The 15,641-nt window shown below is 46.3% G+C and overlaps 1 pseudogene across 1 annotated transcript in view; it reads left to right on the forward strand.

Moving 5' to 3' along the window:
* LOC306934707 (sarcoplasmic/endoplasmic reticulum calcium ATPase 2-like) overlaps nucleotides 1–15,641 on the forward strand; it is a 72,473-nt pseudogene that overhangs the window by 12,193 nt on the left and 44,639 nt on the right. Inside the window, exon 6 of the transcript XR_013792550.1 lies at nucleotides 482–620. The product of XR_013792550.1 is annotated as a sarcoplasmic/endoplasmic reticulum calcium ATPase 2-like (transcript). The remainder of the gene's footprint in view (nucleotides 1–481; nucleotides 621–15,641) is intronic.

Raw genomic sequence — 15,641 nt, forward strand, 5'->3', positions numbered from 1 at the left:
GACTTTCATCCTAAGAGCTCTCGTCACAACTGCTTGGCTACACTAGTACACACAAGTGTATTGTGTTTGTTTGTAAACACAGGTGTCAGTGTGTCTTCTTCTCCCATGTATCACTGCACCATATACATATCTAGTGAAGCTTGATCACGTGGAGTTCTCTGCAGTTGTAGAATACAGATATGGGGCTCCATCTTGCGCCACCCCTTATCCCTAAACGTATTTGCTATTTTTTTCACTATTTTAAAAACATTTAAAAAATTGTTCAACTAGCCAATCTACATCGACACGTTGTTGGCTTGTAGATCGGCTATTTGTACTATTTTTAAAAAAAAATGTTTTAAAATAGTAAAAAATGGCAAATAAGTTAAGATAAGTTAAGATATGCATTATCATGGGTCGGTTTCTTGAAGCAACTCTGTTGCCTGACACTTGCATTTGTTTATTTTTTATTTATTTTATTATTCTTTTTTCCCCTCATCAGGAGCGTAATGCAGAGGACGCCATTGAGGCCCTGAAGGAATACGAGCCCGAGATGGGTAAGGTGTATCGGCAAGACAGAAAGACTGTCCAGAGGATCAAGGCCAAAGACATTGTGCCCGGAGACATCGTGGAAATTGCTGGTAAGTTGTTGCGAGTCCTTTTCCCGACCACGGTGAACACTGAACGCGTCGTCGCTCACTTTTATTTTATTTTTTATAAAGCTTTTTCTAGAAATGTTGCCTTTCTCTGCCTTTCTGTTCATCATCTTCTATGACTTTACCTTTACCTACATGACGGATACATGTAGTAGTTTACCTGTAGTAGAGACAGATACATGTAGTAGTTTACCTGTAGTAGAGACGGATACATGTAGTAGTTTACCTGTAGTAGAGACGGATACGTGTAGTAGTTTACCTGTAGTAGAGACGGATACATGTAGTAGAGACGGATACATGTAGTAGTTTACCTGTAGTAGAGACGGATACATGTAGTAGTTTACCTGTAGTAGAGACGGATACATGTAGTAGTTTACCTGTAGTAGAGACGGATACATGTAGTAGTTTACCTGTAGTAGAGACGGATACATGTAGTAGTTTACCTGTAGTAGAGACGGATACATGTAGTAGTTTACCTGTAGTAGTTTACCTGTAGTAGAGACAGATACATGTAGTAGTTTACCTGTAGTAGAGACAGATACATGTAGTAGTTTACCTGTAGTAGAGACGGATACATGTAGTAGTTTACCTGTAGCATAGACGGATACATGTAGTAGTTTACCTGTAGTAGAGACGGATACATGTAGTAGTTTACCTGTAGTAGAGACGGATACGTGTAGTAGTTTACCTGTAGTAGAGACGGATACATGTAGTAGTTTACCTGTAGTAGAGACGGATACGTGTAGTAGTTTACCTGTAGTAGAGACAGATACATGTAGTAGTTTACCTGTAGTAGTTTACCTGTAGTAGAGACGGATACGTGTAGTAGTTTACCTGTAGTAAAGACGGATACATGTAGTAGTTTACCTGTAGTAGAGACGGATACATGTAGTAGTTTACCTGTAGTAGAGACGGATACATGTAGTAGTTTACCTGTAGTAGAGACGGATACATGTAGTAGTTTACCTGTAGTAGAGACGGATACATGTAGTAGTTTACCTGTAGTAGAGACGGATACATGTGGTAGTTTACCTGTAGTAGAGACGGATACATGTGGTAGTTTACCTGTAGTAGAGACGGATACATGTAGTAGTTTACCTGTAGTAGAGACAGATACATGTAGTAGTTTACCTGTAGTAGAGACAGATACATGTAGTAGTTTACCTGTAGTAGAGACAGATACATGTAGTAGTTTACCTGTAGTAGAGACAGATACGTGTAGTAGTTTACCTGTAGTGGAGACGGATACATGTAGTAGTTTACCTGTAGTAGAGACGGATACATGTAGTAGTTTACCTGTAGTAGAGACAGATACATGTAGTAGTTTACCTGTAGTAGAGACGGATACATGTAGTAGTTTACCTGTAGTAGAGACGGATACATGTAGTAGTTTACCTGTAGTAGAGACGGATACATGTGGTAGTTTACCTGTAGTAGAGACGGATACATGTAGTAGTTTACCTGTAGTAGAGACAGATACATGTAGTAGTTTACCTGTAGTAGAGACAGATACATGTAGTAGTTTACCTGTAGTAGAGACAGATACATGTAGTAGTTTACCTGTAGTAGAGACAGATACATGTAGTAGTTTACCTGTAGTAGAGACGGATACATGTAGTAGTTTACCTGTAGTAGAGACGGATACATGTAGTAGTTTACCTGTAGTAGAGACGGATACGTGTAGTAGTTTACCTGTAGTAGAGACAGATACATGTAGTAGTTTACCTGTAGTAGTTTACCTGTAGTAGAGACGGATACGTGTAGTAGTTTACCTGTAGTAGAGACGGATACATGTAGTAGTTTACCTGTAGTAGAGACAGATACATGTAGTAGTTTACCTGTAGTAGAGACGGATACATGTAGTAGTTTACCTGTAGTAGAGACGGATACATGTAGTAGTTTACCTGTAGTAGAGACGGATACATGTGGTAGTTTACCTGTAGTAGAGACGGATACATGTAGTAGTTTACCTGTAGTAGAGACGGATACGTTTAGTAGTTTACCTGTAGTAGAGACGGATACGTGTAGTAGTTTACCTGTAGTAGAGACGGATACGTGTAGTAGTTTACCTGTAGTAGAGACAGATACATGTAGTAGTTTACCTGTAGTAGAGACGGATACATGTAGTAGTTTACCTGTAGTAGAGACGGATACATGTAGTAGTTTACCTGTAGTAGAGACGGATACATGTAGTAGTTTACCTGTAGTAGAGACAGATACATGTAGTAGTTTACCTGTAGTAGAGACAGATACGTGTAGTAGTTTACCTGTAGTAGAGACGGATACATGTAGTAGTTTACCTGTAGTAGAGACGGATACATGTAGTAGTTTACCTGTAGTAGAGACGGATACATGTAGTAGTTTACCTGTAGTAGAGACGGAAAAATAGCAGATCTACAGGTCTGCTATTTTTGAAAAATCGTGAAAATGCGGCACAAATCTTTGAATATATATATATTCTTTCAGAAGACTTTTTATTTTATTTCGACGTCGGGTCTGAATGGGTTAATATGATAGGGAATCTAGGTATGGCAATGGATTACGTTTATCTCAAGGCCCCTCTTAGTACCACTGCAGAGGTGACGCACCCTAGTGTGTGTGTGTGTGTGTGTGTGTGTGTGTGTGTGTGTGTGTGTGTGTGTGTGTGTGTGTGTGTGTGTGTGTGTGTGTGTGTGTGTGTGTGTGTGTGTGTGTGTGTGTGTGTGTGTGTGTGTGTGTGTGTGTGTGTGTGTGTGTGTGTGTGTGTGTGTGTGTGTGTGTGTGTGTGTGTGTGTGTGTGTGTGTGTGTGTGTGTGTGTGTAAAATGATTCATCATGGGACCTGAGGCCACATTGAAGCCTGCAGTATTAATGTCACCATCAGTATGTTTTAACCACATCGACCTGGTGTCCCTATTTTGGACAGATTGTCAAAAGAATCACACCCGTGTGAAGTGAGGGGGGCGCTCTTATTATACATCATCTCATGAACAACTGAATTTATGTGTCTGGTTAGACGATTTGCTCGTCTACTACATATGACGTAAATGTGCCCTTCATTGTCAATGGCATTTAATGTTTGTGTTGCCACAAACGTTTGTCATATTTGGCGGACATTTGACCTAATTTCTTCCATTGTCAATGGCAAATATGAGACAAAAAAATAATAAAGGATATACTTTTTGAGTGGTGCAAACCACTCCAACAACCAGCTTTGTCTGTATGTGTATGTGTGTACCTGTACATGGGGCCACGTACAGATGAGCATGGTTGCCTGTGTTGGTCCCCAACATGGCAGGTGTATGTCTACATGCATTTGAAACTCATGCACGTAGTAGGGATTAAGTGGTTATAAAGATGTGCCGTTTGAGAACTTCACATGTCCTGCCATTGGCAATTCAGTAGATTGTCAGTGCGTTGTCAGAAACGGAACAGTTCAGTAGATTGTCAGTGCGTTGTCAGAAACGGAACAGTTCAGTAGATTGTCAGTGCGTTGTCAGAAACGGAACAGTTCAGTAGATTGTCAGTGCGTTGTCAGAAACAGAACAGTTCAGTAGATTGTCAGTGCGTTGTCAGAAACAGAACAGTTCAGTAGATTGTCAGTGCGTTGTCAGAAACGGAACATCGTCAGTCAGAAAGGGGGGGACATCTGTCAAGGTGTTGTATGTTAATTCTTTTCAGATTCCCTGAATAGATAGAGTTCCGCTGCTGGACACATCTTTTCAGTAGCAAAGCAGTAGAATTAGAATGAGCCTAAGTCTAATCGGTGAATAAAACCTGCAGGGAAAACATGCATTTTCAGAGAGGTTGGAATGGCACTGGTCTGTAGGACCTGGTGCTGTCATGCATTTTCATGGGAACCCCCTGGGATTCATTGTAACCTTCCTTTTTGTGCAACAGACGACTAATAATATGCCTGTCTGTCTACCACTACACCTCCCAGCTGTTGTAGACAGTCTGCACACACACACACACACACACACACACACACACACACACACACACACACACCCACACACACAGTGTGTTACAGTAGCTTCTCCTATACCCGTGCTGCACACACCGACACATCCTAAGAGACGCAGCCTCCCTCCCTCCCAAGCCGTCAGCCAGAAGGTCTCTCTGTCGTCGGTGCAGTGAGTCACTCCTGAGCCACCATGAGCAGCCGGTGTTATCTCAAGGAACATCAGCAAACAGCCCAAACGCTGATGCTTTGATTTCCTGATTCCGTGATGCAGGCACAGCGCCGCTGGGCTGATATAAAGGCCTGTGATGCAGTCAGTCGCCGATGTATCTCGGGGAGCCGTAACGCTTCTGGCTTTGATCGCGATTGGACGACCGTCCCGTCCCCCTCTTCCCTGTCATCAGCACGCACGGGTCCGCCCTATAGGGGAGGGGGGGGGGAGGATGTGTCTCGGAATGCCAGAGTCCTTGAGGCCACACTGTCGTTATCATCACAATGTGGCTTTGACCCTGAGCCACAGAGGTGATGCAGTGTTTTTCAGCGCATAGTGGGAGTCTTTTTATTTTTTATTTTTAGCAATCGTAGTCTGTTTAGATTATGGAATGCTTTATTTATAGCAGACAGTGCTAGTGGTGAAGAAGATGACAGGTGTCTGGTGGGCCCCCACCCTCTCTCTCTCTCTCTCTCTCTCTCTCTCTCTCTCTCGCCCCCCCCCCCCCCCCCCCCCCCCCCCCCTCTCTCTCTCTCTCTCTCTGTCTCTCCCGCTCTGGGGGACATTGTTGCAGTGGATGACGTGGGAGATCGTTCAGCAGGACTCACCCAATGTCACCTTGACAACAAGGGCAGATCTGACATTGTCCCGGCGGTCGGACAGGACCCCGACTGAGCAGGACAAGCATTCCACGCGTGTTCTTAATCAATGGGGGTTTGACAAAATGACCGTAGAGATAGATGGACTGAATTAGTTTAATTGGGTGAAATTATTTCCCCCCCCCCCCTTTTTTTTTGTCTTAAGGTTTTTCTTTGTTAAGTAGGGGAAATTAGTGATAAAATCACAATGCACGATAAAACAAAGATGCACATGATGAACCTACATGAAGTAAATGAAACCGATCAATTCTTTGATGTGGTCCAGCTGTTACTAGTACACGTCACTTTACAGTCAATGTGAAGGACACTAAACTAAAGGTTCTCCCCCGTCAGCAGCAGCTCGAGCCTTAAACGCACAGCCAGCAGATCACACGGCGAAGCAGGATGTGTTACTCCTGCACTGAGGATGAAACCCATCGCCTCAGCTTATACTCACTAAAGCCTCCAAAGCTGCCTCCTATTTGGTACCTAACGGGGCCTCTTTGAAGAAGAATATTTTCCTGAAAGCTCCAGTTTGACCCGGCCCCCACCACCACCACCACCTTGATGACGCAGGCTAGATGCCAGCTGACTCCTTGCACACTGAGCGGACGGATGCAGAGGGCACGACGGACACAAGTGCTCTCTGACTGGCTTAGCTGTGAGGAGAATGCCCAAGTAGTCTCCCTCTGGGTCCTCACTGTCAGTAGCTAGTCTCTCTCTGGGTCCTGGCTGTCAGTAGCTAGTCTCTCTCTGGGTCCTGGCTGTCAGTAGCTAGTCTCTCTCTGGGTCCTGGCTGTCAGTAGCTAGTCTCTCTCTGGGTCCTGGCTGTCAGTAGCTAGTCTCTCTGACTGTCAGTAGCTAGTCTCTCTCTGGGTCCTCACTGTCAGTAGCTAGTCTCTCTCTGGGTCCTCACTGTCAGTAGCTAGTCTCTCTCTGGGTCCTCACTGTCAGTAGCTAGTCTCTCTCTGGGTCCTCACTGTCAGTAGCTAGTCTCTCTCTGGGTCCTCACTGTCAGTAGCTAGTCTCTCTCTGGGTCCTCACTGTCAGTAGCTAGTCTCTCTCTGGGTCCTGGCTGTCAGTAGCTAGTCTCTCTCTGGGTCCTCACTGTCAGTAGCTAGTCTCTCTCTGGGTCCTGGCTGTCAGTAGCTAGTCTCTCTCTGGGTCCTGGCTGTCAGTAGCTAGTCTCTCTCTGGGTCCTGGCTGTCAGTGGCTAGTCTCTCTCTGGGTCCTCACTGTCAGTAGCTAGTCTCTCTCTGGGTCCTCGCTGTCAGTAGCTAGTCTCTCTCTGGGTCCTGGCTGTCAGTAGCTAGTCTCTCTGGGTCCTGGCTGTCAGTAGCTAGTCTCTCTCTGGGTCCTGGCTGTCAGTAGCTAGTCTCTCTATGGGTCCTGGCTGTCAGTAGCTAGTCTCTCTCTGGGTCCTGGCTGTCAGTAGCTAGTCTCCCTCTGGGTCCTGGCTGTCAGTAGCTAGTCTCTCTGGGTCCTGGCTGTCAGTAGCTAGTCTCTCTATGGGTCCTGGCTGTCAGTAGCTAGTCTCTCTCTGGGTCCTGGCTGTCAGTAGCTAGTCTCTCTCTGGGTCCTCACTGTCAGTAGCTAGTCTCTCTCTGGGTCCGGCTGTCAGTAGCTAGTCTCTCTGGCTCCTGGCTGTCAGTAGCTAGTCTCTCTGGGTCCTGGCTGTCAGTAGCTAGTCTCTCTCTGGGTCCTGGCTGTCAGTAGCTAGTCTCTCTCTCTGGGTCCTGGCTGTCAGTAGCTAGTCTCTCTGGCTGTCAGTAGCTAGTCTCTCTCTGGGTCCTGGCTGTCAGTAGCTAGTCTCTCTCTGGGTCCTGGCTGTCAGTAGCTAGTCTCTCTCTGGGTCCTGGCTGTCAGTAGCTAGTCTCTCTCTGGGTCCTGGCTGTCAGTAGCTAGTCTCTCTCTGGGTCCTGGCTGTCAGTAGCTAGTCTCTCTATGGGTCCTGGCTGTCAGTAGCTAGTCTCTCTCTGGGTCCTGGCTGTCAGTAGCTAGTCTCCCTCTGGGTCCTGGCTGTCAGTAGCTAGTCTCCCTCTGGGTCCTGGCTGTCAGTAGCTAGTCTCTCTATGGGTCCTGGCTGTCAGTAGCTAGTCTCTCTCTGGGTCCTGGCTGTCAGTAGCTAGTCTCTCTCTGGGTCCTCACTGTCAGTAGCTAGTCTCTCTCTGGGTCCGGCTGTCAGTAGCTAGTCTCTCTGGCTCCTGGCTGTCAGTAGCTAGTCTCTCTGGGTCCTGGCTGTCAGTAGCTAGTCTCTCTCTGGGTCCTGGCTGTCAGTAGCTAGTCTCTCTCTCTGGGTCCTGGCTGTCAGTAGCTAGTCTCTCTGGCTGTCAGTAGCTAGTCTCTCTCTGGGTCCTGGCTGTCAGTAGCTAGTCTCTCTCTGGGTCCTGGCTGTCAGTAGCTAGTCTCTCTCTGGGTCCTGGCTGTCAGTAGCTAGTCTCTCTCTGGGTCCTGGCTGTCAGTAGCTAGTCTCTCTCTGGGTCCTGGCTGTCAGTAGCTAGTCTCTCTCTGGGTCCTGGCTGTCAGTAGCTAGTCTCTCTCTGGGTCATGGCTGTCAGTAGCTAGTCTCTCTGGCTGTCAGTAGCTAGTCTCTCTGGCTGTCAGTAGCTAGTCTCTCTCTGGGTCCTGGCTGTCAGTAGCTAGTCTCTCTATGGGTCCTGGCTGTCAGTAGCTAGTCTCTCTGGGTCCTGGCTGTCAGTAGCTAGTCTCTATCTGGGTCCTGGCTGTCAGTAGCTAGTCTCTCTCTGGGTCCTGGCTGTCAGTAGCTAGTCTCTCTCTGGGTCCTGGCTAGTAGCTAGTCTCTCTGGGTCCTGGCTGTCAGTAGCTAGTCTCTCTGGGTCCTGGCTGTCAGTAGCTAGTCTCTCTGGCTGTCAGTAGCTAGTCTCTCTGGGTCCTGGCTGTCAGTAGCTAGTCTCTCTGGGTCCTGGCTGTCAGTAGCTAGTCTCTCTGGGTCCTGGCTGTCAGTAGCTAGTCTCTCTGGGTCCTGGCTGTCAGTAGCTAGTCTCTCTGGGTCCTGGCTGTCAGTAGCTAGTCTCTCTGGGTCCTGGCTGTCAGTAGCTAGTCTCTCTGGGTCCTGGCTGTCAGTAGCTAGTCTATCTGGGTCCTGGCTGTCAGTAGCTAGTCTCTCTGGGTCCTGGCTGTCAGTAGCTAGTCTATATGGGTCCTGGCTGTCAGTAGCTAGTCTCTCTGGGTCCTGGCTAGTAGCTAGTCTCTCTCTGGGTCCTGCTGTCTCTGAGCACTGCTTCATTCTTTTCTCTGCTCAACATCAGCTCTCGTGTACACAGAGTTTAGAGTACCGCTGTGGAGTGTTTGTTTTGCAAAAAAGCAGCCTGACATCCCTATTTTTGGACATTGTTGGTCAATAATAGGAACAATATTTATATCTACAAGCTCACAATGCCGGGACACATTGTGAGGTTGTAGATCAGCTGTTCTTTTATTTTTTTAATTGGGCATAAGTGGTTGAATCCTAATTAATTTCTCAGACTTCTCAGTGCAGTGCACCTGCTGTAGTTGATCTTTGAGGGGTGCTAGCCCCTCCTCTGCCCAGCTTTGTGGGAATGCGTGAGCGATGCGTATTGTTTTCCATTTGATATACTTATTCTTGTATGAGCCTGTGCTGTCTTTTAACTAGGAAAAACATAATTTTGTCTGTCTTCTGCTGCTGCAGTTGAGAAAAAAATCACACCCGTGTGAACTGAGTGGTGTACGGTCTTATATAGACTGATCAGCTGTGGTCTGACGTAATGTCTGACGTAATGAAATCACACCCGTGTGAACTGGGTGACCATAGCAACCATGCTCATTTTTTGGTACGAACAGACAGACAGACACGTAAACTAACAAAGCCAGTTGTAGGAGTGGTTTACACCACTCAAAAAAGACAAATAAAGCAATCCTGGATGATTTGATTGGCCGAGCAAAAGTACATGCGGTATGAAGATAAAAGTGAAAGACATTTCGGAATGACATTTGTGATGATTTGATTGGCTGAGCATGGAATGTGATGTATGATGACGATAAGAGCGCCCCTTCACTTCACACGGGTGTGATTTCTATCTATATTCCATTCTGTCTCGCAAGCCGGTGTACTTAAAAGGGCAGCAGAAGCTGCTTTGTGCTATCTCAGGCCTGTTTCCAGCCAGGCCAATATGCAGCCCTGTCCATTTGTCTGATGTCTTTGACAGAGTTGATAAAGGAGCCTACTCTTAAAATCATCTGAAGTTTTCTGAAATAAATATTTTCACGATTTTTCAAAAAATAGCAGACCTACAAGCTCATAGCGCGCCACTCGGTGGCGCGCTATGAGCTTGTAGATCTGCTATTTTTCAATAGCTAAATTATAACGTGATGTTTAAAATTTAAAAACGACTGACATAGAAACATAGCTTTTTCAGAAAACTGTCAGGATGTAGAAGACATTTTTAGAATCTGATTTCAGGTCGGAATGGGTTAAAAAGGCAGCAGAAGCTGCTTTGTGCTATCTCAGGCCCGTTTCCAGCCAAGCCAATATGCAGCCCTGTCCATTTGTCTGATGTCTTTGACAGAGTTGATAAAGGAGCGTACTCTATAAACACAATACTGTGGCTCAGACCAATGCTTCTTTTGCTGTTGCTGCAGTAAGCCCTTCCAAGGCCCTGGGCCTTCTCCAGCCAAAAAACCTACTGGCATTCAGTGTGTTGTTACTTGCGCAAGCAGAACGCGCAAGTACTAGTTTTGCAGGACGATGCATACGCACCGTCCCAGCAAATGACGTAATGACTACTTGTGCCTGATACGGCAGTGGTGCCAGATTACATACATGTATACATATAGGAGCATTACCTCTAATCCTCCCGACACTAAAACACATCGTCATTACGTCACCATCGAAAACCAATTACACTCTGGCATTGGGACCTTTTAATCCACATCTTTATTACGTCATCATTGAGAGCTAATCATCATTGAGAGCTAGCATATGACGCCAGTTATACCCTGACGTCATATGCTGGGACGGTGCATACGCATCAAAAGTAACCAGTATACCACTAATCAACTTACAAATAACATATACATAGAGGCATTTCCTGTAATCCACCCGACATTGATCGAGATATACGTCACCATCGAAGGCATTGGGTCGACAGTGCTTGCGCACTAGTAGGCCATTTATGGCCTACTTGTGTGCAACAAGCAAGTAGGCACTCGACAGAGTGCAGTTCTAGTTATAAACTGGGTTTAAAATATGTCATTTAGATATAGCATATTATGTAGACGGACATAGTCCTACAGTGTACTTGCATACGTGATGTCACGAGGCCTGACCATATATGGAGGCGTGATGTCACGAGGCGCGTGACCATATATGGAGGCGTGATGTCACGAGGCGCGTGACCATATATGGAGGTGTGATGTCACGATGCGCGTGTGGCTTTTTGCCCCTGCTGCATCGTGTTAAACGGTCGCGGAGTCCTGAGACCGAGAGAGAGACAGGGCCCTGTGTGGACTGGGGAGGGGTATACATACAGTATAGGGGGGGGGGGGTCTCTTGTCTATCATTTGGAGACCTTATAGGGAAGTGCTTTGTGGAGTAGTTCAGTCCCCCCCCCCACCTCCTCCCCACCAAAGCCCAAATGCACAGCCCCTCTACCCTCGTTCCTCGTCGGTACCCTTTTAAAGACTGGGATTCCAGACACCCTGGATGGCATGTTGGCATTTAGTGTGGTCTGGCGAGTGTGTGTTGTCACTGAGGAGGGGTCTCTCTCTCTCTCTCTCTGGTCCGTCCAGCCAGGTGTACAACTATGGTATCTCCTGGTTGTCTGAGACAGACAGACACAGAGAGAGAGAGAGAGAGACAGAGACGTTCCTAAATGGTTTAGTCTTAACCCATTTTGACCTGAGATCAGATTCTAAAAAAATGTCTTCTACATCCTGACAGTTTTCTGAAAAAGCTATGTTTCTATGTTGGTCGTTCTTCGGTTTTTAAAAAAAATAGCAGACCTACAAGCTCGTAGCGCGCCACTCGGTGGCGCGCTATGAGCTTGTAGATCTGCTATTTTTTTTTCTGCTTGTAGATCTGCTATTTGTTTTAGTCGACTAAATATCATAAGAATAAATCTACAGTTAATTTAGTCGACTAAAATGTATTTTGGCGGGCCGTGAAGCAGTCATCATAATGGCTGATTTTACACATGCTGAAAATAGCCGATCGATTTTCAATAGATCGTCTATTTTCAGCATGCAACCAAGTGTAAAATGACTTGGATACTGGATCTCTTGTCCACTAGTCCCTTCCTAACATTTTAGCCTAGTTTTTATTTGTTGACAAAATCGACAGTATATTTAGTCATAGTTTCAGTCACCATAGCTTAGTTTTCATTTAGTTTCCATTTAGTTTTCGTCAGTGAGAAAAAGATAGTCGACGAACATTTTCCGTCATAGTTTTAGTCGACGAAAACAACACTTGCTACATCCATCCATCCATCCATCTTCAACCGCTTATCCGTAGTCGGGTCGCGGGGGCAACAGCTCCACCAGAGTGCTCCAGACTTCCCTCTCCAGAGCAACATTAGTGACTTCCTCCTGGGGGATTCCGAGACGTTCCAAGGCCAGTGAGTCGATGTGTTTCCTCCAACTGCGCCTTGGTCTGCCCCCGGTGGTCTCCTCCCAGTGGGATGTGCGTCGAGGACCTCCCTAGGGAGGCGCCCGAGAGGCATCCTAACCAGATGCCCGAACCACCTCAGCTGACTCCTTTCCAGGCGAAGGAGCAGCGGTTCTACTCCGAGTCTCTCTCGTGTGACTGAACTTCTCACCCTATCTCTAAGGGAGATGCCAGCCACTCGCCGAAGAAAACTGTTATATTGAATACATCACTGTTGCTTCTCGCAAAAGGCCAACGAGCTACCGTCGGATTCACACAGCTCATTCAGTGGCATTCCTCTTGCGTACCAACCTGCCATGGTATAGTCCTGCGTTAGGCCCTTGAGTTGGGTATCTAATATCTATCATTCCTCTTGCGTACCAACCTGCCATGGTATAGTCCTGCGTTAGGCCCTTGAGTTGGGTATCTAATATCTATCATTCCTCTTGCGTACCAACCTGCCATGGTATAGTCCTGCGTTAGGCCCTTGAGTTGGGTATCTAATATCTATCATTCCTCTTGCGTACCAACCTGCCATGGTATAGTCCTGCGTTAGGCCCTTGAGTTGGGTATCTAATATCTATCATTCCTCTTGCGTACCAACCTGCCATGGTATAGTCCTGCGTTAGGCCCTTGAGTTGGGTATCTAATATCTATCATTCCTCTTGCGTACCAACCTGCCATGGTATAGTCCTGCGTTAGGCCCTTGAGTTGGGTATCTAATATCTATCATTCCTCTTGCGTACCAACCTGCCATGGTGTAGTCCTGTGTTAGGCCCTTGAGTTGGGTATCTAATATCTATCATTCCTCTTGCGTACCAACCTGCCATGGTGTAGTCCTGTGTTAGGCCCTTGAGTTGGGTATCTAATATCTATCATTCCTCTTGCGTACCAACCTGCCATGGTATAGTCCTGCGTTAGGCCCTTGAGTTGGGTATCTAATAATCTATCGCGTCCAGTACCGGGCATCTGTGCCAGCATTCTGTCAGAATGCGACGGGTCAGATATGCTGGTTTGACTGACCCCGCGCGAGCGGGCTTTAACGAGGGGTCAGTGACGTAGAAAGTGGTGACATTAAAGACACAAGAGAGTGACAGCACCGTAAGTACGCTTTCTGAGCTGTCCGCGCGCCTCGGGGGCCCTGATTATAGGCCTGTGTGTGTGTGTGTGTGTGTGTGTGTGTGTGTGTGTGTGTGTGTGGAGGAGGCCTGTTTTCCCAGGCAACTGTTGCTCAGGCCTCTCTCTCTACCCTCTCACCTTCTCACTTCATCATGATTGATGGGCAGAGTAAGAGAAGAGAATTATACTGTGTGTGCGTGCGTGCGTGTGCGTGCGTGCGTGCGCGCTCTGTCGCCAAGGTTTCATATCCTGGTACTGTTCACAATGACACCTTTGCTATGCTAAACATGACTTTGGCAACAGTTTAGAAGCCGAGACAAAAGGTTGTGATTTATAGCCATTTAAGCCACATCATCCCGTTAAAGGTTAGCCATGCTAACGCATGACATGTGGCATGTATTCAACCTCTTGGGGGGGAAAAAAGTGTAGATGGAAATCAAAGTCTACAACATGAGATTCCCTTGTATTCTGTGACAATCTTATGTCCAGTCTTGCTTTTTTCCACTTTGGCCGTTACTTAACCCATTTTGGGGCGGAAACCCCTTTTGGTGTTAGCATTATGTCATGCTTTAGCTATTGGAAAATAGCAGATCTACAAGCTCATAGCGCGCCACCGAGTGGCGCGCTACGATCTTGTAGGTCTGCTATTTTTGAAAAGAATCGAAGAACGACTGACATAGAAACATGGCTTTTTCAGAAAACTGTCAGGATGTAGAATATTTTTTTAGAATCTGATCTCAGGTCAAAGTGGGTTAAGTCCACTGAGCTCTGGATGTTTTTTTGACGAAGAAGAGCTGTTGTGTTTCCAGTGCAGTCAGTCCTGGGACAAGTTGTGTTACCATGGCAACAGAAAACCCTTTTCCAGAATCTCAGAGTGCTGTTTGATATGCAAAACGGATGCAGTCAAAGTGAAAGCCCGTCGAAGATGCCATTGACATGACCAAGGTCGAAGGTAACTATTGGCTGATGCCATTGACATGACCAAGGTCGAAGGTAACTATTGGCTGATGCCATTGACATGACCAAGGTCGAAGGTAACTATTGGCTGATGCCATTGACATGACCAAGGTCGAAGGTAACTATTGGCTGATGCCATTGACATGACCAAGGTCGAAGGTAACTATTGGCTGATGAACCACAGTCAAAAGGCGATGTCCGTGATTTGTAAAGCATGAACTAGGGCTGCAAGTATTGATTATCGTCTAAGTAGTGCTGCGCGATTAATCGTAAAAAAAGATCACGACCTAGTAGATTCGGACACCTCGTGCGATCTCCTCTCTAAAATTTGAGCAAGAATCGTGCAGCACTACCAGTTGGCTGTCCAATTCATTTGAGTTACTCTCGTGTTTTTGCTACAAGAGAGACCCATTTAGGCCTGACGTCGAAGTCTTCTGAAAGAATATATATCCAAAGATTTGTGCGGCATTTTCACGATTTTTCAAAAATAGCAGAACTACAAGCTCGTAGCGCGCCACTCGGTGGCGCGCTATGAGCTTGTAGATCTGCTATTTTTCAATAGCTAAAGTATAACATAATGCTTAGTTAAAACACCAAAAGGGGTTCCCGTCCAGAATGGGTTAAGAGATTCACATTTGAGCAAGAATCAAGAAAGTTCTTAATAAGTTAGTGCGCTTTTTTGAATATTAAAAAAAAATGTAAGCTTGTGGCTTTCGCCTTTTTTTTTTTTTTTTTTTTTTTTTTTTTTTTTTCTTTTTTTTTGTAGAGGGATACAATCACAGTAGCCTTAGGCTGACAGGAAATGACGAGAGAGATGGAGGGGGGGGGTGACATGCAGTAAAGGTCGTCGGGATCGGGAGTCGAACCCGCGGCACACTGCCAGACTGGATTACCAGCCAAGGTGCCTGGACCGCTGAGCCACGGCCCAGGCCGGCTATTGTACTTTCTTTTTTTTTTTTTTTTTGAAATATTTTGGTAGGGATTTCCCACTCTGCTCTTAAGCATGGAGTGTGTGTGTGTGTGTGTGTGTGTGTGTGTGTGTGTGTGTGTGTGTGTGTGTGTGTGTGTGTGTGTGTGTGTGTGTGTGTGTGTGTGTGTGTGTGTGTGTGTGTGTGTGTGTGTGTGTGTGTGTGTGTGTGTGTGTGTGTGTGTGACGTTGGCACACACTGAGGTGAGAAGGTGGCCAATGCCTTGAGAGGACCCTGTTGGACCGCTGCCAAGTAGGATGTTGACATTGAAGGGGACAGATGATATATACACACACTTCAGTTACAGCGTTGTCTGCAGTTTAACACGGGCTCATGACACTGCGTCGCCAGTGTGTCTGAGACGCACGCCGGTTTCTCGCTATTGGCTTTGTACAAAGCAGTGTCCCACCACTGGGGATCACGTTTTCTAGAGTCGTCATATCGACCCCATTTTGGGGGCGGGAACACCGTTTTGGTGTTAGCATTATGTTATGCTTTAGCTATTGAAAAATAGCAGATCTACAAGCTCATAGCGCGCCACCGAGTGGC

The sequence above is a fragment of the Electrona antarctica genome (genome assembly GCF_951216825.1).
Source record: "Electrona antarctica genome assembly, chromosome: 12".
NCBI classification, from domain to species: Eukaryota; Metazoa; Chordata; class Actinopteri; order Myctophiformes; family Myctophidae; genus Electrona; species Electrona antarctica.